The 20349-nt window shown below is 48.2% G+C and overlaps 1 protein-coding gene across 1 annotated transcript in view; it reads left to right on the top strand.

Moving 5' to 3' along the window:
- Positions 1–20349, top strand: part of ABTB2 (ankyrin repeat and BTB (POZ) domain containing 2) — a gene marked incomplete at its 5' end in the record, with an annotated part of 185313 nt that overhangs the window by 96569 nt on the left and 68395 nt on the right. The gene's annotated exons all lie outside the window — the stretch shown is intronic.

The raw sequence follows: 20349 nt of genomic DNA, 5'->3' as shown, positions 1-20349 counted from the left end.
AGACTGAAAGAGCGTAGTTTCTTTGTGCCGTGACTGTTCACTTTCCACATCCATCTGTCCTCTCCCTGCACGGAGTTTCGTCTCACATAAGCAGAGGGCCGACCCTCCAGGTCATTTGAGGAGGTGTCTCAGTTGGCCAAAACTTTGCCATGTCTCTTCTGCTCTGCTGATGGTGTGCAGAGACGGTGCTGAAGAAGTATTTTCCTGACCAAGACAAAGCTCTGAGCTAGGTTTCAGGTGGGGTCAGATTCAGATGGCCTTGCCTTTCTCAGAAGGTCATGGAGTGACCTAGCAGGTGGCCTGCCCTCTAGCCAGTGTTCTGGGCCTCAGTGGTTAAGGCCTTGTGCTATTAGGGGATGATGCCAAAGTGCTTCTGACTCTCTGAGAAGCCTCAGGGATTTTTCTGGTCAAAGATGGTTTAAGCTGTTTGCTTTTGTAGAATCTGATTTAAATTTCCACACAATTATGGTTAGTTTGGGCTTCTCTGGTGGCTCAGTGGTAAAGAATCTGCCTGCCAATGCCGGAGATGCAAGAGACATGGGTTCAATCCCTGAGTTGGGAAGATCCCCCGGAGGAGGAAATGGCAATTCACTCCAGTATTCCTGCCTGGGAAAGCCCATGGACGAAGAACCCGGTGAACTACAGTCCATGGGGTCTTAAAGAGGCAGGCATGACTTAGTGACCGAGCATGCCTAGTGTTTCACCACTTCTTTGCAATGTTTTCAGTTGCTCTCTGATACCTATGTGATAATATCAGCACATCCACTGTAGCTCAGGGGCCAGACTCAGACTTGTTGCTAAGGGCACAGTCCACACACGTGCGGGGCGCTGCTGAGCTCCCATCACTGAGTCAGCGCTGGTCCTTGGGTCCCACCTCTGGTCAGCGTCCACAGAAATGCAGGTCATGGTCACCTTTGCAGTGGGTTTGTGTTGCAAGCGTCATTTCTATAATATGTACTAAGTTTTAGGCTCTTAAATAAATGTCGTATCATGACTTAAGTAAACATGATATGGGTGGATTTTGCAGTTGAAATACTGCCCCCAAACTCAACATATCCTTCTTTTTAAAAGTTGTATGTTTGGATTCATTTATGAAAACCACACTCGTGAACTAATTCACTCTTTTTACACACACTTAAGTGAACTGAGGAGAGGGTGTGGTGATCACTTCAGGAGCCTGAACGATCCTTCAGGTCCTTCTCCAAAGGCGGAGCCACCTCTGAAGCAAACTGGGTGGAAATCCTGCTTCACAAATCCTTCCCGCTTTGGGTGACAGCTGCCCTGGAGTGTAGGAAAGCAGAATGAGAATGGAGTGGTAATTAAAGATTGTGAGGAAGTCTCTTTCTTAAATAGGAGACTTGCAGTTAACCATTTGAAAGAGTGAACCATTACTCCGTGGCATTCCTCTGTGTAAATGTGGGTTTTTCCACGGTGGGTTCCTACCTGAGCGGGACCCCAGCCCCAGTGCGGCTCTTTCTCCCATGGCCATGTATACACTAAACACACACATGCCTTTCACCCAACATAAAGCCCTGAGATACTCCAGTTTAAGTTTCTTTCTCCCCTACACCTCTGGACCTACTTCTTCCTGTACAAAATAGTGCCAATAATAGCTTATCTCACAGAGCTGTTGGGAGGTTAAATGATAGGATGCTTGTGAAGTTTTTAGCAGGGCGTCTGGTTTGCAGTAAATGTCCAACCGCCACCAGCCTTTGCTGACACAAGTGGTGAGAGTTGCTGGTTTGCTGAGACTTCCGGGCCTGCTCTGTGGCCCTGGCGGTCCTTGGTTCCTCAGCGGATGGATCTATAGCACTTCTTTCAGAGCTCCTGAGGCAGAGGCGGTGGTGGGGGCGAAGCCCACTTGGCAGCCTGTTGGTGCCCACAGCACCAATTGGTCAACAGGCCAAGGCAGATTCATACAGGAGACACTGGCCCGACTTTTTAAGAAACAACTTCTGGCAAAAAGTGATCTGTTGAGCCTTTCTAGCCCGAATATAAAGAAATTCATTTGTGTAAAATCAATATGAACTTTATTTTTTGAAAAAGCATGAACCTATAGAAATAAGTAGGGTTTTCTGTTGTAAGAAAGTACAGAGCAAGTTGGGATGCTGGGTGTGTAGATATTGAGAAGAAGGTTTAGGGAGGCCAGATTCATCTTCTAAAAAACCAACAGAAAGCTCTTTTGTCACAGATTGGACAAGAGGCTGCCTAACCTTGACCACTCTTGCTGAACTTGTTTAAGAAACCCACTTGATGGCCTGACTGGTTTCTTGTTTGGCTGAAGAGCCTTCATTTGAACAGAATTCTCTCCATTTAGGAGGGGAGGTAGGGATTGAGAACCAGATGGTGGCTCCTGTGGCTTGGGCTGTCAGTCCTGATTGGTCCTGCGCACCATGCCCACAGCCCTCAAGTCCTCCTTGGGGCTTGTGCCAGTCCTGCTGGGGGCATTGGGCCAAGGGGAAGGCTCACTCACACCTGGTTGCCAGTGTGTCCGGTGGGGAATCGTCCACACCAGGGCTGACCCCCAGGGTGTGGATATGACCAAGGTAGCCTTAGGAAGGAGGTGCTCTGGGAGTCGCAGGGACAACTGACTCAAGTTGCTGGGGATAGGGGAGCAAGAAACCCAGGCTCCCAGCCAACCCCACAGCCCCTCCACTGGCATTTGTATGGGGGCATTGCTGGTGGACACATATTGCCAGGAACTGACAGCAATGACCAATCCATAAACAACAGACATCTGCCAGGAACTGACAGCAATGACCAATCCATAAATGACAGATAGGGGAGCAAGAAACCCAGGCTCCCAGCCAACCCCACAGCCCCTCCACTGGCATTTCTATGGGGGTGTTGCTGGTGGACACATATTGCCAGGAACTGACAGTGATGACCAATCCATAAATGACAGACATCTGTGGCCCCAGGATGAGGAAGACCTCTCTCCTCTGCTGGGGTTTGTGTGTTTCTGTGTCTGCAGCATTGAGGGCTAGGATCCATCCTCAGTGTACAATATTGTCCAGAACAGCACTCTGGCTCTAGACACTAGGAGAGGACAGCCTTGGAAGTAGCTGGTGGGTCCTGGGCATTTCAGCCATACCTAGCTGCTGGATCTTTTAGCCAACTTCCTACAAGTAAGGGCAAGCACAATTTAATTTTCAGAAAAAAAAAACTCTGCTTGGAGGATCCTCTCTTAGGAAGAAGCATTCTGTGAGTATCAGCCTTGAACACAGACGGCTAGTGTTTGGATCTGGCTTGGCCTCTGGGTAGCTGGCGAGATTGGTCCAGGTTATGTCATCTGTCTGTGCCTCAGTTTCTCACCTGTAAGCTGAGGATAGTGATGGAGAGTGTGTGTGTGCTCAGTCATGTCTGACTCTTTGCAACCCCATGGACCATAGCCTGCCAGGCTCCTCGGTCCATAGGATTCTCCAGGCAGGAATACTGGAGTGAGGTAGCCATTCCCTTCTCCAAGGGATCTTCCTGACACAGGGATCCAACTGTCTCTTGCATTAGCAGGCAGATTCTTTACCAACAGTGCCATCTGGGATGGAGTAACAAATAGTTGAAGAGCACTTTCTATACATTCTAAATATTATACTTCATACTCTAATTCTTGCATTGCTCACAATCTCCTTGTGAGGTGGGTCTACCTATCACCATATTGAAGGTACACAATTTATCAGTAATTAAGCAGGTTAACAATTTATAATAGTGCCTGGGTCAAAATGTGCTTTCAATAAATATCATTTATTTTTAATTTTCTTTTGGGTGCTTCTGTTCTGCCCTTCAGCCTCATAGCTAGGGTTAGACTATTTCTTAAGAAACCTCAGCAAGGATTTGACTGATAAGAACTTTTAGAGATCCAGGCTTCAGAGAGCAGCTGTCTCCGATGGAATCTTCAGACTGAAGTGGAGATGCTCAAGGCAACCAGGAGTACCTGGGATGGCCATTGTCAGGCCTAGTGTCTCCCGCCCACGGGTGGGATTGTCTCTCGGGGGAGGGGCTGGCAGCGTTGCATTCACCCTCCCTCAGGCAGGACTGGTAGGAAGCCATTCCCTCCCCTCTTCTCCCCTTCCCCTGTGCCCCTCATCATCTGGGGTGTGGGGAGAGAGGCTTTCCCTGGCCTCCCAGACGGAATTAGCTCTTCTTCTTCTGAGTGCTCGCAGCACCTCTGCCTCCCCTCTCGTGTGTTCATTCATTCTTTCACCCATTCAGTAAATATTTACCAAGTGCCTGTGAGGTGCCAGACACTTCTGGGTGCTCAGGACATGTCAGGAAATAAAACACATACATCCTAGTGGGGCTGGGGGGAGACGGGAAGATGGTACACGGTGACACAGGAAGTATACACCGGAAGGCGGAAAGAGGGAATGAGCAAGCTGAGGTGGATGGGGAGCGGGGGCGGTCACAGGGGTTCACGGAGTGAAGTTGGAGTTTGAGATAGGTTGTTCAAAGTGGGTCGTATGATTGTTAAAATGCAGGCTGGAGGGAGAAGAGAGATTTTTGCCATGTGGAAAAATGGAGGAGGAATATTCTAGGCATAGAGGACAGCCTGTCTGACAGCCCACAGGCCTGATGAGTTCCAGTGGGGACACGGGCAGTAAGATCTGGGGAGTTCCAGGGCAGCCCTGTAGGGCCTGAGAGGACATCTTCAGACCTCACCTTTGACTCAGAGAGATGGGGGACCCTCTGAGGGCTTTGAGCAGAGGAGTGACATCATCTGAGGTGTTTAATGAAAGATTATCTAGATAGGAAGTGACTTCATTGGCATTTCTTTTTTAGAATATTTGGCTACACTGGGTCTTAGTTGAAGCATGCGGGATCTTTGGTTGCAGTATGGGGGATCTAGTTCCCTGACCAGGGATCAAGCCCAGATCCCCTGCATTGAGAGTGTGAGGTCTAGTCACACGACCACCCGGGAAGTCCCTCACCGGCATTTCTTGATCCAAATCTCTGTCCACTTGGATCGTACACCCTCTGTGGGCACAGGCTGTGGTCTTGTTCTCCTGCTCTAAGCCCAGCAGACCATCATCTGTTCTCAATGAATGAATCGAGGAAGGCTGTACTGAGGCCTTTGGTCCCAGGTGTGATAGCATCAGAGGGAGGCGTGGGCTTTCACGCTTAAGATCAAGGCTCCGGCTGGGTTCTGCCGGTGGCAGCCAAGCTATGGCCTCCAGCTCAGGGTAGAGGAAGCAGTCCACCAAAAAGCATCTGTTTGTCTTCATTATGAGACTCGGCGTGTTGGAAAGGAGCCCAGGATGTGCAGACGTGTGTGAGGAGCCACAGGAGGAGGTGGGCTGTGGCCAGAAGACAGCCTCCCTGTGAGTAACCCCGACGTCAGCTCCTGTTCACCCTGCCCTCTCCCAGCCCCCTTTGGATCAGAGGAGGAAACAAACAGAAACCAATACAGCCGGAGACAAATTGCTCTCAGACACCACTGGCTCCTCAGGTGTCTCGGTACCTTGGGTCTGCCCAGCACACATTTCCAGTGATTGGTTTGCAGTCTGTTTCCACAGACCCCAAAATGCATTCCTATTCAGGAGGTGATTTCCTAATGGGAAAACCCAAAGAATCTACAGGCTTCTGGCCTTTAAGCAGGTTTTGGGGGAGGTGGCCTCAGTGGTCTCGCCCACTGTCCCCAGGGAGGCCATGTGGTGAGCGGGGTGCGAGCGTCAGGAAACTACACAAATGTGAGTTGGTTCTGACCTTGGGAAGTTTCAGTTGTATCACATGTAAAATACAGAGATGACACATAGCCTGTCATCGGGCTGTTTGCAGTCATCAGAATAATAGCAAAAGCTAATATTTTTGGAGGACTGTGTCCCAGATCCTAAGTTGAGTTCTTTATTTTATAATGGATTTATTTATTTAATGTTTAGAACAATCTTATAAGTTCTAGTATCCCAGTTTTACAGACAAAGAAACTGAGGCCTAAAGAAGTTATTAAACAAGGTGCCCAACATCACCCCTGGTGGCTCAGTGGTAAAGAATCTGCCTACAATGCAGGAGTTGTCGTTAATTCTCTCGGTTGTGGCCGACTCTTTGTGACCCCGTGGACAGCAGCCCACCAGGCTTCCCTGTGAGGTTCAGTGCCTGGGTCAGGAAGATCCCCTGGAGAAGGAAATGGCAACCCACTTCAGTATTCTTGCCTGGGAAAGCCCATAGACAGAGAAGCCTGGCGGGCTGCAGTCCATGGGGTTGCAAGAGTCAGACACGACTTAGCGACTAAACGACCACCACCAAGGTCGTGAGGGTGGGGGTGGGGAGGGTGAATGGGGGTGAATATTGAGAGTAACACAGCTAGACTAGCTCTAAACCCAACTCGGTTTACAGTGAAGACTTGATAAGTTTAAATGAGATGATCTGCTTGAAAGGCTTAATACAGCCAGCCTCACTTAGTCCTAAGGAAGGCTGTTCCTGATTTCTGCAAGCTTTATTATCCTGCATATTGTGCTAGGGGCCCAGCTGTGGATTATTCTAGTCACATGCTAAAAATGTGCAGGATTTTCAGTCTCTTTGTTGCTGGTGAAACTGCTGGTTATCTGCTTTTCCCTCAGCCAGCCAGCTGAGGCCTCCTGGCATTTTCACTTTGAGCTGTCAAAGGTCAGGCAAGTCCTGATAGAGTGTCGTTTTATCTCCTAAGTGTTTTAGAGCTGTTTATTCGTTTAACGACTAGAAGTGATTTTTAAAAAGAAAGAAAGCACCTCTTTTAGCCAACAGTGACATCTCCAGAGGTGAGCATCTAGGTCCCCAGGACAGGCCTGCTGTGGCCTGCCAGTACTCAGGATGGCTGCTCAGAGAGTAGCCACTCTGATTTCTCTTTGTATCTCCAGGGCTAGTGCAGGGCCTGGCATGGCATTGGCAAGAAGGAAACAGGTGATTTGCAAATTATGACCCCAAATAGCAGCATTAGTCTCAGGACCCAAAGCTTCAAATTCCATCCATTCTCCAGACTCGTCCACTCGTCTCCTCCAGTAATAAAGGGTCTTGGTCGCAGGCAGGTGGGGTTTTCCAGTTTCCTATCAGTCAGTAGAATGCCCTCCTCTGAGTCACTGCACTTGGGGCATGGGGGGCTCTTGAAGAAAGAGCCCCTTGGGGCTGTAACCTGAGGGGCTCTGTCTGTACCCCCTGAGGGCTCCATTCTTGTCCAGCCTGACGCTTGACCTCAGGGCTATCCCTGGACTTCCAGTTTTCACCTTTCAAACACTGAATTCTGTGCTAAGTGCATTCCATGCAAGATTTTATCAGGTCTTCATGGTAGCCATCTAAGAGGATCAATATTGGGGCTCTCATTCTTATAAAGAGTAACAATCTGTAATATAGGAGCTTCCCTCATAGCTCAGTAGGTAAAGAATCTACCTGCAATGCAGGAGACCTGGGTTCAATCCCTGGGTCTGGAAGATCCCCCGAGAAGGAAATAGCAACCCACTCCAGTATTCTTGCCTGAAGAATCCCATGGACAGAGGAGCCAGGCAGGCTACAGTCCCTGGGGTTGCAAGAGTTGGACACGACTTAGCGACTAAACCACCACAATATACGATTAAGGCTAGGATTATTTTTAAGGATTAAATGAGATACTTAACAGGGCATATTGAGCAAGAGTTCTAGAATGGACTCATCCGGAGTTGGTGATTTCTGTGGTTGGAGGCGGAGGGAGAGAGTGGTGGTTATGGATGAGGTTATGAAAGTGGGATCTAGAAGGGTTAAGTGACTTGTCCTCAGCAGAAGCAGGATTTGACAGGGGCTATGTCTCACACGTCTCCTTTCTTTCAATGGGCAGTAACAGCCTCCCCTCCTGCAGCTGCAGGGTGTTCTTGAGAAGCTGAGGTTATCTTGGGTGTGATAGGAAAGCTAGAAACTTCCACCAACAGCCATTTCCCCTCCTCAGTCCTCTGCTTCTTCTCAGCAGGCTGCCTGTGAGCCGGGTAGAGGGAGAGAGATGATAAGGGAAAGAGGAGGGCTAAGGGGTACTTTGGCCACCTCACGCGAAGAGTTGACTCATTGGAAAAGACTCTGATGCTGGGAGGGATTGGGGGAAGGAGGAGAAGGGGACAACAGAGGATGAGATGGCTGGATGCCATCACTGACTCGATGGACATGAGTCTGAGTGAACTCCGGGAGTTGGTGATAGACAGGGAGGCCTGGCGTGCTGCGATTCAAGGGGTCACAAAGAGTCGGACACGACTGAGCGAGTGAACTGAACTGACTGAAGAGGGGTAGGACAGTCTTGTTTGAAGATCAGCTTTGATGATCTTGTTTGAATATCAATTTGCAAACTGCATAATTCTTAAGAATTCTTAAGAGTCATAAGCCTGGGAGTTCCTACTAGTAGGAAATAGTGTACTCTTGGCCCCCTTGGTTCAGTCATAATTCTTGGTTCACCTGGGGCCAAGCCTGGGGTAAACCCTCAGTAAGCACTTGGAGTTCTCCACTCAGGGGCCAGGAAGTGGGAGGGTTGTTTGACCTCCAGGCTCCAGTTCGCTCTTCCAGAAAATGAAGACACTGTGGTGCCTGTCCTGTGGAGACTTTGGTGAGGAGTCACTGAGGGGATGAACCCAAGAATGGCTCAGCTCAATGCAGAGGTGTTCAGAAGCCTGCGGGGACTAACTAGCTCCACCTAGCTCCACCACACCACATGCGTTAGGACAGAAGACCCCACCTGGCCATTTTTTCCCACAAGTCCACACTCCCCCAGGACACCAATGCCTCTCTTTCCTCTGAGTTAAGACAGGAACACCTGGGGAATTCTTTGGAAGTTCAGTGGTTAGGACCTCATGTTCTCATGCTGAGGACCTAGGTTCAATCCCTGGTCAGGGAAATAAAATCTGATGAAAGTGAAGTTAGTTGCTCAGTCCTGTCCGACTCTTTGTGGCCCTGTAGACTGTAGCCTGCCAGGCTTCTCTGTCCATGGGATTCTCCAGGCAAGAAGACTGGAGGGGGTTGCCATTTCCTTCTCCAGGGGATCTTCCTGACCCAGGGATCGAACCCAGGTCTCCTTCATTACAGGCAGATTCTTTATCATCTGAGCCACCAGGGAAGCCCATAAGCTATTAAAAATTAAAAAAAAAAAGTACAAGTACACCTGCTACAGAGTCCTCTTACTGTCCCTACCCCTTCTGCCACCCCGTCCCCCAGAAAGAAAAGCCACAGTCCAGCAAGACCTTCCACTCACTGAGGGCTGTGTGCAGAGGTGTTTGCAATGGGCAGGTGTCTGCCTCACCACCATCGCCTTAGGGACAGTGTGTCAGATTCTGTGTATCGGGAACCTGACAGTCATCGTCTTTTTTGAAGATCATACCACATAATTCTTTGAGTCATAAGCCTGGGAGTTCCTGCCATTGGGAAAGCGTAAGCCTGAGAGTTCCTACCAATGGGAAGCAGTGTCCTCTTGGCCCCGTTGGTTCAGTAATAAAGCCTTAGTTCGGGAGGGCATGGCAAGGTCTGACTCATGGGTGACACCGAGGCACGTCACCGCCCTGCAGTCCTAACCAGGAGGCAGTAGCACAAGCCCCTGTGGATTCCCGTTTCACGTACAAAAGCCAAGACGCACTCTTTCTGCACAAAGTCGTTGTGCAGTCTTGGCAGTTGAGTAGGGAGGAGGGTGGCAGGGGGCCCCAAGAGGACAGTTAAGGTGAATAGTGACTCTGCAGAGAGATTCAGATGCCAGCGTGGGTAAGTTCACTCTGCTTTGTGATTCTCTGGTTTGTTAAAGCAAACGAGGGCCTAGGAGGTAGATCAAGGTAGGACCTTCATCAGACACCACAGATGGGTTTAACTCCCACAGAAGCCTTGGATCCTAAAAGTTTGCCATCAGTCAGTGGTTCTTTTCACCTCTCAGTCCTAGACTCCCAGAGACAGCTGTGTGGTTCATGGTGTCCTTCCAGTACCTTCCCATTTCTTCACCCCTTTCGTGGTTCTTGGGGAGCACCGATGTCAGCTGGCTGGAAATCCAGAGGATGAGGTGGGCAGCCTTGGACTGCCCTGGGCGAACGCTGCCTCCTGTCTCCACCTTCCTGCCTCATCCCAGAAATGCCTAGTTAGATTCTCTGTCCCCCACCCCTGTTATGCTTTAGAAGCAGAAGTGTTAATCCTCATAACACTCCATGAAAGAGTGTTACTCACTGCTTGTACAGATGAGGAAACTGAGGCATAGAAGGATTAAGTAATTTGCCCAAAGTCAGATAGTAACTGGTAGAGCTGAGACTGAAACTCAGCTGGCTGTCAAATCCTTTTAACCACCATGCCATAATGCACCGCTTCTAGAAAAAGGGCAACTCTGACCTGAAAAGTCTCCAACTCCCGCCCCCTCCCATCCCCCAAACCTTGAGAACTTGGCCTCTCTGAAGATTTCAGCCCAAGCAGTCACGGGCAGGCTCCTCTGATGGGATGGGGCAGGGGAGAGCCGGGACTTGAACATCAGTGGTTGTGTTATTCGTTTATTATGAGAAAATCTCTCCTATCTCTGATTACCTAGTGCTGATCCGGGGGGACCCTCTTTGGGGGCTGGTTGGCAATGAAGAAAGTGAAACCCTTTCTTGGGACCCCCTCAGTGATGAAGTCATCCCTTATGCCTTGGCTAGGTTGGATCATCAGAAAGTCCCTAGAATTGTGGTTTCCAGCCTTTGAGCTGTTCCTGTCAGCAGCTTGGCTTCCCTGCCGGCTAATGGAGTCAGTTCATCAGATGGAGACGTTTTGGAAACTGTGAAAAGGCAGATGCTCTTTAAGAGTTCACTTGGCCTTAGGATGGGGGTAGGGGGGAGTCACACACACACAACCAGAAAGGTCTGTAATGAGTAGCAATTGAGGTTATGATGATTTTCATATGAATTGTCAGATCTTCTGTGTCCATTAACTATCTTTTGTGGTGAGGAAGTTGATTGTGTAACTGGAAGAAGAAACTCCAGAGGACTGTTAAATGATAGCTCAGTCCCCCAGGCTCTTGGCTCTTTATGCCGTGGAGGGTGGGAGTGGGAGTGGGCAGTGTTCATGACAGTAGACAACTTGCTTCTCTGGGAAAATGGTCAACTCAAATTAGAATGCCGTCCTGCTCCTCGGATGGCGGTGGGTCTCTGGTGGATCCTTGCCAAGTGGTTGGGAGGTGATGGGGAGGGGGACAGGGCCAGAGGAGAGTAGCAACTGCAGTCAGCCGCCCAAAGGTCAGTTCTTCCCATAGACTTGTCAGAGGGACTTACCTTGTACTACTGCAAAGTCAGAGTTACAGCCTGTCTTACAGTCTGTTTGGGTAGTTGTTCTTTGCTGGCAGAGAGCCCAGGGTGGGGGTGGGCAGGATAGGAAAGAGGTAGAGGCCTGAGAGTGAATTCTTGGCTTGGCTCAGCCTCAGGGTAAACTGCTTTACATGCTGCTGAAAAACTGTAGATAGGAAAGGAAACCCAAGGAGCTGGCAGTGAATCCCCTCCACTCCTTATCAAAGGGATTCATTCAGATACTTCCTGAGTGCCAGAGATGGAGGGCTGAACAGGCCAGACACAGCCCTGGCCTTCACGGAGCTTCAAATCCAGCAGGGAAAATAGATGCCAGTGATCACAAGGGAACATAATGAGTAATGAGATCAGATGCAATGGAAGAGAGCAGCCCAGCTCAGGCAAGTCACTTAGCTTCCACTTGTCAGTCTCATCATTTATAAAGTGGGGGCCGGATCTCCCCTCACAGGCTGTTGCAAGGCTAACTGGGATTGTAGATGTTAAGTAATTGCTGTATGGTAGGTACTGGATTAATATTTATACAAACCCACGGATGAATATCCAGGCTTTCCTGGTGTCTCATTGGTAAAGAATCCGACTGCCAACCAGGAGACGCAGGTTCCATCCCTGGTCCGGGAAGATCCCCTGGAAAAGGAAATGGCAACCCACTCCAGTATTCTTGCCTAGGAAGTTGGACAGAGGAGCCTGGTGGGCTGCAATCCATGGGATCACAAAAGAGTCAGATACAATTTAGCAACTAAACGGCAACAACAATGGATGAATATGAATATGGACATAGCAAATCTCCATTCAACAGCTTCATTCAAGCACCTCCTATATTCCAGGCATTGTTCTGGACGTTTAAAATATGAATTAAATAGATAAAAGCCCTGCCTCTTGGAGTTTATGCTGTATTCGGAAAAGACAGATAATACAATACAATAATTAAATAGAAAGCATAGTATACTTGGTGTTATGGCGACAAGATGTGAAGAACTGACTCATTAGAAAAGGCCCTGATGCTGGGAAAGATTGAAGGCAAGAGGAGAAGGGGATGACAGAGGATGAGATGGTTGGATGGCATCACCGACTCAATGGACATGAGTTTGAGTAAGCTCCAGGAGTTGGTGATGGACAGGGAGGCCTGGCGTGCTGCAGTCCATGGGGTCGCAAAGAGTTGGACCTGACTGAGTGACTGAACTGATGGCAACAAGTACTACCAGGAATGTGAACAGGGAGAGATGGAAGCGAGCAGATAAAGGGCAGGGAAAACCTCACCAAAAGGCAGCATTTGTGAAAAGTCCTGAAAGGGGTGAGGGAGCTAGCCAGTGCAGATCCCTGGGAAGCATTTCAAGAAAAGGAGCAGCAAGTTCAGCTGCCCGGTGACTACAGCATGCCTGGTGTGTTTGAATACAGCAAAGAAGCCAGTGTGATGTGGCCAGAGAGGTGTGGGTATGGAGGGTGACAAAGAGTTTTGAGGTCAATTTAGAGACTCATTGAGAGAGCTGTGCTGGGTGAAGGGTGGACATGCAGAGGGTGGGGCCCCGGAGGGCTTTGAATAGAAGGGTACCATAATCAGACTTGGCTTCTTGGGTCTGAGCAGGATCCCTCTCTTGGGAGTGGAGCACGAAGAGTGAAGCAGGGAGATCAGCTAGGCTATTACAGAAAGCCAGGTGAGCAAGAATGGTCTCCTGGACCACGTGGGGTCAGGGAAGGCTGGAAGAGGGAGATGGGCCTCATAGCGGAGGAGAGTACATTTCTGGTTAGAAGTGTCTGCCCCATCCCGTCCCGACCTTCCTTCTTAGATGCCAGAGGAAGTTGATGATAACCACAGTGCCCTGACCCTAGGGTGCCCTGGCTCCCTGCCAGTTTGCCTTGAGGAAACCAGAGGAGCTCAGAAAGTCAAGACCAGACTTTTTCTCCCCAAAAAAGAAAAGAGCTACAGAAATACAGGCGGGCTGGACCTGATCTGGCCTCGGAAAGTCGGTGTTTCCAGGACCTCGTTCCTTTGGCTGGGGCTTTGCTTTCACTGAGGTGTCTTTGAGCCTTCACAGTTGTTTATGCCTGTGGTCCTGTCCTTTCCCCACCAGTAGCTGTCCTGTCTAGAAGGAGATGCAGATCCTGAATTATCCATGCTTCAGAGGACCGCTGGCTTCTTTACTATGTGGCCTCAGGCTCTTCTTGAGTTGGGGCCCCCTTTCACAGCGTTAAGTGGGCAAGTTCACATTTACACAAATGATAGTTCAAAGAGTAAGAATATTCTTCACAAAGAGCATATTCTAATCACAATAGCAATTATAAATAATCTGGCAGAGGGGTTTTAGAGATAATAGGAAATCAATTTGAAATCAGAACATGCAGAAATAGGGCCTTTCCTGGTGGTTCAGTGGTTAAGACTCCACACTTCCACGGCAGGGGGCGTGGGTCCAATCCCTGGTTGGGGGACTATTAATAAGATCCCACATGCTTCTAGGTGCTGCAAAAAAAAGGGAAGGAAAAAAAAAAGAACCTGAGGGTATAGCCAGGGTAATCGCTATAAAAACGGCTAATACTGAGTGTTTACTTTATCCATTAGCCCATTTACTCTTCATAGCAACCCTATAGAGGTGGTGTTGTGGACTCTGTTTTACAGATGGGGAAAACCACACACACAAATGGACACACACAGGGACACACACACACACACACACACACACACACACACGAGAATTCAGTAACTTGCCCAGAATAATTCAGAGGTAGATGATCTATCCCCAGAGCCTGTGCTCTTGGCCACAACTGCTTAAGATACCTCTAAACAGCTTGCTTCCTTCTTACAATTTAAATGATGAATTTTGTCTTTGTGTTTACATTCAACTTTATCATAAACTTGAGGATCACAGATCATAACTGCCAAAACATTCCCAGGGAACCGAGAGTCCGGATCCCTGAGGGTTCCCAGATGGCTCTGGCGGGTCCGAGATGCCGAGGCCATCCAGAGTGATTAGGGCAAAGTAAGGGGCTCATCCATCAAGGAGAGGCACTTTGCTGCTGATGTGAATTCGTTTATCCCCCTTCCTCCTCTTTGTCTCTTTATCCTGCCTCCCGCTCCCAGCCCTGCACACAGGCCTGATGTATCGGCATCTCAATCACTTCTGCTTCCCCTAGAGATCAAGGCCCGGCCTTGGGCCCTGAGGCCTCCCAGAGTAAATCAGTAAATTGGGAGGAGGGGGGCAGAGAAGGGATCAAAAGAAAGTGGGGTCCTCTCTGCTGCCAGCTACCTGTCACGTGCCGCTTCTCCCGGGCGTGGGGGAGGAAGAGAAGGAGCTGGCCTGAGGGAAATCTGGAGGGGAAAGGTCCTTCTCCAGCCCTAGAAATTAGGTCTCTGAAACCCATCAGACGAAGAAACCCAAGTCAGGGAGAATTCTGTTCTTATAAAGCATATTAAACTGAATCCTGTGTTTTCCACCCTTCACACGAGGCCAAGGTGGAAGGCAAGCGTGAATTTTCTAAACTTCAACTGTCAGAGCTAAGGAAGGAGAAAATTTCCACATTTTCTCAGCTGTTTCAAAAATGTATTTTTAAGCATTCAGATGAAGTGATTGTTCCAAAGGACCTCTTCTTTCAAGGGATATACCTTGCTCTATTTTGATTATTTTTCCTCCCCCTTTTTCTCCAGCCTCTGTCTTTTTCCACTTTCCCCTCTCCCAACAAGAGTCTCCAGGGATTTCCCAACTGGAAGCTCTCCTCTCCATGGCAGAGCAGTCTCCTAGCCCTCATCTCTCCCTGCAGCTCCTCTTTCCCCTCCTGGAGATGGACCTGCCCTGGGTCTGGGCAGCTGAGAAGACAGGTGCTGCGTTTGCCTCGACCAAACCGCTCTCTCTTGGTTTAGGGCTTTGCTACCTGGAAAGTTCATGTCAAGGGGAGACGAGTTGCACTCTGCCTTCCTGTCTTTGTTATCTGGGGCACAAAGACTGTTAAGTTAGCTAATGGCTGGCCTCTTGCGGCTGATTAGTGCTGTTAACCAGCCTGAGCAGCCTGAATCAGGACAAGCTTTGTGGCAATTAGTGATGGATGGCCTGTTGCTGCTTCCTAGGGGTCGTGTCAGCAGGACCCATGACTTGTGGCTCACCAGCTTTGGGGCCTCCAAACTTTGGGGTCGGCCCTCAACAGGGTCCTGGATGACTCTGATGGGCAAACCCATTTAGGAAGATGGGATCCCAGGGACCAGGTCCTCTTGATCTTTCGCTTCCTGTGTGGCTGGTTGAACAAAGACTAGCTCATTAAATATTGGAAACGTGGCATATATTGAAGGGGCCCAGATATGTTCCTTACCTCTGATGATAATAACAGAACAGAGCCCACTTATTGGCTCATTGGCAAACTCTTGCCACGTGTCAGGCATTAGGGCTTTGTGTGCATTTGCCCTTTCTAGTATTCACCCTAACCACTAGAGAAGAAACCACCTTCATTTTACAGAGGAAGAAACTGAGGTCCTAGAGGTCAAGTAACTAATGCAGGGTCATGGTCAAACAGCAGGTTGATGGCAATCATTTCCCGCCCCCCCTGCCCAGAAAGTGTTTATTGAACATCTACTATGTACTTGACATTGTTCAGGTAACCCCTGCCGGAAGGAGTTTACATTTTGGAGGGGAGCACCAGACATTGAACAGCTGAGCAAATACTTAGACACAAGAAGCTCTGTGTAAATGCTTCCGGGGAACTAAAAGGACGGCAGAGTCAGTATCCCCAGAGCTCTGAGGCCGAGAAGAGCAGGCAGCATCACCTGGTAATCTCAAGGCAGATTTAATTCATAAGGCAGACTTAACTCACCTGCATGTCCACAGTGCCTTGCCCTCCCTGGTAGCTGTGTGTTTGCATTAGGAAACGATTGTGTGCCTTGTTTTGTGAGAGGCAGAGCCAGAACTGGCATGAAAAGTGAAGTTCTCATGATGCTGGCACTCTGAATTGCATCTCTCCTCTGCGAGCCTGGAGTCACACTTACCAGCCTCAGCCTGGACATAGATGGCCTTGTTCTCAGTGAAAGTAACCCAGGAATCCCCCTGATGGGAAAGCCTGGGGAATTTACTGTGGTTCTGAAGTTCTGGTTACAGCCTCTGCTCTAGGAAGGGCAGGGAGGGGTGAGCCCAACAGCTCTCATTCTCAGCTGATACCTGTTCCCGCCTGACACGGAACCTCCTCCATTCACTCCTGCCTCTCTGAGTCACACTCAGCTGGCCCTGCTGGGTGTCCACAAATAGCGCCTCAGTGTGACTTCACACCGGAAGCTCATCTGCCTGACTCATGGCCTGCTATAGGCATCTCCCTGGGGAGAGGCTCCTGGCTCTGCCCCACCCCCGCAGGGGAAGAGCCAGGGAAAGGGGAAAATCCCTCACTAGGGCACCTGTTGTGGAAAATACCTGCAGCCCCAGCTTGGCTCTGCTTCAGGTGCCCTGGAGCTGGCAGCTTCACTAGATGCCTGTGAGATTGGGGGCAGGGGGTGGTGGGCACAGTTCAAATTTGGGGAGGCATTTACAGCAGAAAACTGCAGATCTTAAAGTACATTGATCTGAAAAAATTGTCCACAATGTATAGGATTCAGTGTTAGGTGAAAAGTAATGTCATTAGAATCCTATCTGTGAGAGTCCTCCCTGGCAGTCCAGTAGTTTAGACTCTGAGCTCCCAATGCAGGGGGCACAGGTTCGATCCTTGTTCTGGGAACTAAGATCTTATATACCGAGGGGCATGGCCTTAAAAAAAAAAAATCCCATTTGTGGTGAGAGGAGGGAATATTGATATGGTTAATTTATGCACCAAAAGAAATGCTATTTGAAGAAAAAATATACAACGATTATCTTTGGAGATAAGAGTACAGAAAACTTTCTTTTTCTATATTCATTTGCCTTTCTGGTTTTTAAATAATAATCATATTTATCATTATAATCAGAAAAAAAGATCTGGAGGAAAAAAATCCAAATAAACCAAACCCAAGTATCCTAAAACATAACAGCCTTGTTAAATGCCTAACAGTGACCCAAGGGTGACCATTATATGCAAGTGACTGGGGTGAACTTAACATTCACCCAGCAAGCTTCAGCTGCTTCCCTAGCTACAAAAGAACCAAGTCAATTCCCCAGGGCATCTCCCTTCATGGTCCCAGCAGAGCAGAGAGAAAAAAACACCTGTTCTCTGGACCAGTACATCCTTGAGGCCCAGCCCGGTGCCTGGCCTCCAGTAAGGGCTCAGTAGAAATGTTTTCTTTGGAACGGACATATGAATAAATAGTGTTTAAAAAAGGATTGAAGAAGACGATTTAGCTAATACAAACTTTAACACTTGATGAAGTGGACAGTCTCCTTTTGGAGAACTGCAAAGTAGGGTGGAAGGCAGGAAGCTTTTATGGAATAAAGAACAAGGAGGAGGGGAAGAAAAAATAGCTGATTGGCCAGAGCCACATGGTCAGCCTTGTTTGGGTGGAAAAGCCCAGAGTTGGCTTGGCACTTGGGGATCAAATGACTGGATCCATATTGCATTTCTGATCAAGTGGAGCGTTGACAGGGATGTAAAAGTTATCAAAGTGTCAGTGTGCTGATGTGGTACTTTGGGCTGGAGTGGCCCCATCTGGAGCCCAGAAAGTTATGTCAACAATAGATATACTGTGCTAATTCCCTGTCAGTCCCGTAGTTAAGACTCTGAGCTTTCACTGCCAAGGGCCTAGGTTCAATCCGTGGTCGGGTAACTAAGATCCCACAAGTCTCATGTTGCAGCCAAAAAAATTAAAAAACCCCAGCAGATTCAGTGCTCTTCCCCTCACTAGGAATTAGGGAAGTCCACATGATGCCATTTCTGGGACATTCCTTTTGTTGTTTGTTTGTTTGTAGGATTTACTTACTTATTAACATTTACGGTGTTCATTGGAAGGACTGATGCTGAAGCTGAAACTCCAATACTTTGGCCACCTCATGTGAAGAGTTGACTCACTGGAAAAAACTCTGATGCTGGGAGGGACTGGGGGCAGGAGGAGAAGGGGACGACAGAGGATAAGATGGCTGAATGGCATCACCGACTCGATGGACATGAGTTTGGGTGAACTCCGGGAGTTGGTGATGGACAGGGAGGCCTGGGGTGCTGCGATTCATGGGGTCACAAAGAGTCGGACACGACTGAGCGACTGAACTGAACTGAACTGAATAAATTTTAAAGAATAGTTTTAGATTTAGAGAAAAGTTGCAGGAATATTGCAGTAAGTCCCCAGATGCCTCAAACCCAGTTTTCCCTCTTATCATCTTATGTTTGTCACATGTACATTTGTCGCAACAAATAGCTCAGTTTGATACAGTGTTATTAACTGAAGGCCATACTTCGTTAGGATTTCCTGGGTTTTCACCTGTTGTCCTTTGTCTGTCCCAGGACCCTGTTACTACATTTGGTCACCCTATCATCTTAGAGTCCTCTCTGCTGCGATAGTTTGGCATCTAAGCCTTTCCTTGCTGCTGCTGTTAGGTGTTTTTTAGAAGGTCCCTCAGTTTGGGTTTGACTGAGGTTTTTCTCATAATTAGGTTGGGATTGTGGGTTCTTGCGGGGGAAGACCACAGAAGTAAAGTGCCCTTCTCATCACACCGTGCCCAGGGTACGTGCTGTCAACATGACTTACCACTGATGAGACTCACCTTGCCCCCTGGGATGTTTGTCAGGTTTTCTGCTGTGATGTAGTGGAAGGTTTGTCTGTTTTCCCCTCAATTATCCATTCAATCATTTGTTCAATTATTGTTAATCATATGATACATGGATATTTAGTTTACACTTTGAATTGTAATCCTCGATTGCTGAAATTGTTCCGTCCCGGGTCATTGAGAGCTCTTTTCTTTGGCCCCTGCATCCCTTTGACATGCCCCATCATTCTGGCTTTTGTTTTTTTTTTTTTAGCACTGTCTTACTTTCTGGCATTACAAGATGCTTCAATTTCATCTTGTGTATTTCCTGCCCCATTCCTAGAATCTGCCATTTCTCCAGGGAGCTCTGGGTCCTTTCGGTGGTATTGGCAACCAGAATCTGGGTATGGGATGTACTGGTTGCTACTGGGGAAATAACAGCCAAATCTGTACAATAGTTTTGTGATGAGAATAACAGGGAAGGGGCTGGAAGAGGTGGTCACTAACTAAGCCTTCTGCCAAATCAGCAGCTTGAGGTAGACACTGCTGCTGCTGCTAAGTCACTTCAGTCGTGTCCAACTCTGTGTGACCCCAGAGATAGCAGCCCACCAGTCTCCCCCGTCTCTGGGATTCTCCAGCAAGAACACTGGAGTGGGTTGCCATTTCCTTCTCCAATGCATGAAAGTGAAGTCGCTAGCCAGTCCCATTTTACTGATGAAAGACTAAAGACTTGCCCAGCATCCCAAGGAAATGGGAAGGCTGTGTGTGTGTGTGTGTGTGTGTGTGTGTGTACTCTCGGGCATGCATGTGCACTCTCACACAGGTATGTAGCTGTCCATCCCATGAACTCTCCAGGGGCAACCAGAGGCTCTGCTTTGTGAACTGAATATTGGGAAGTTTTACAAGAAAGTGGACACAGGTAGAAGAGCAAATGTCAGGCAAAGTAGTAGAACCTGAAGCAGGTGGCAATTACTGCGTAGACACTTAAAGACTTTTTCAAAGACATTTAATGTCAAGAAAATAGTGTGTAGTAAGTAAAATGAAGCAACATTGTATGTTTAAAAAATATATCAGTACCTCTAAGTGATGGGATTATGGGTGATTTTTATTTTCTACGTTAGACCTGACTGTATTTTCTATATTTTTCTGCAGTCAACATGCATTGATTATAATGATAAGAGTAATTTAATGTGAATCCAGTGAGTGAGTTTCATTCTTAGGGTCATCTAATCTCCCGTGACTGATTTTTTGTTGGCTATGTTTGTCTTATTTTTTAGGTGTTTCTTTCATGTCTTTTGTAATGGCTCTCAAGGAATTCCATTCTGGCATGGAGTCACTGTCAAAGAATAAATAATTTTTCAAAAGATTATCACATAATGAGATGCTGCTTCATGCACCCTAGTAACCAAACAGACAGTAACGATTACTGGCCAGGACGTATGGAAATCGAAACCCTCATGTATTGTTTGTTGGCAGAAATGTAGTGATGCAGGCAGTGTGATAAAATATTCTGGTAGTTCCTC

The sequence above is a fragment of the Bison bison genome, unplaced genomic scaffold (genome assembly GCF_000754665.1).
Source record: "Bison bison bison isolate TAMUID 2011002044 unplaced genomic scaffold, Bison_UMD1.0 scf7180017864531, whole genome shotgun sequence".
Lineage (NCBI taxonomy): Eukaryota > Metazoa > Chordata > Mammalia > Artiodactyla > Bovidae > Bison > Bison bison.
Note: the sequence above shows the minus strand (reverse complement) of the source record. Positions and strands in the feature narration are given on the sequence as shown.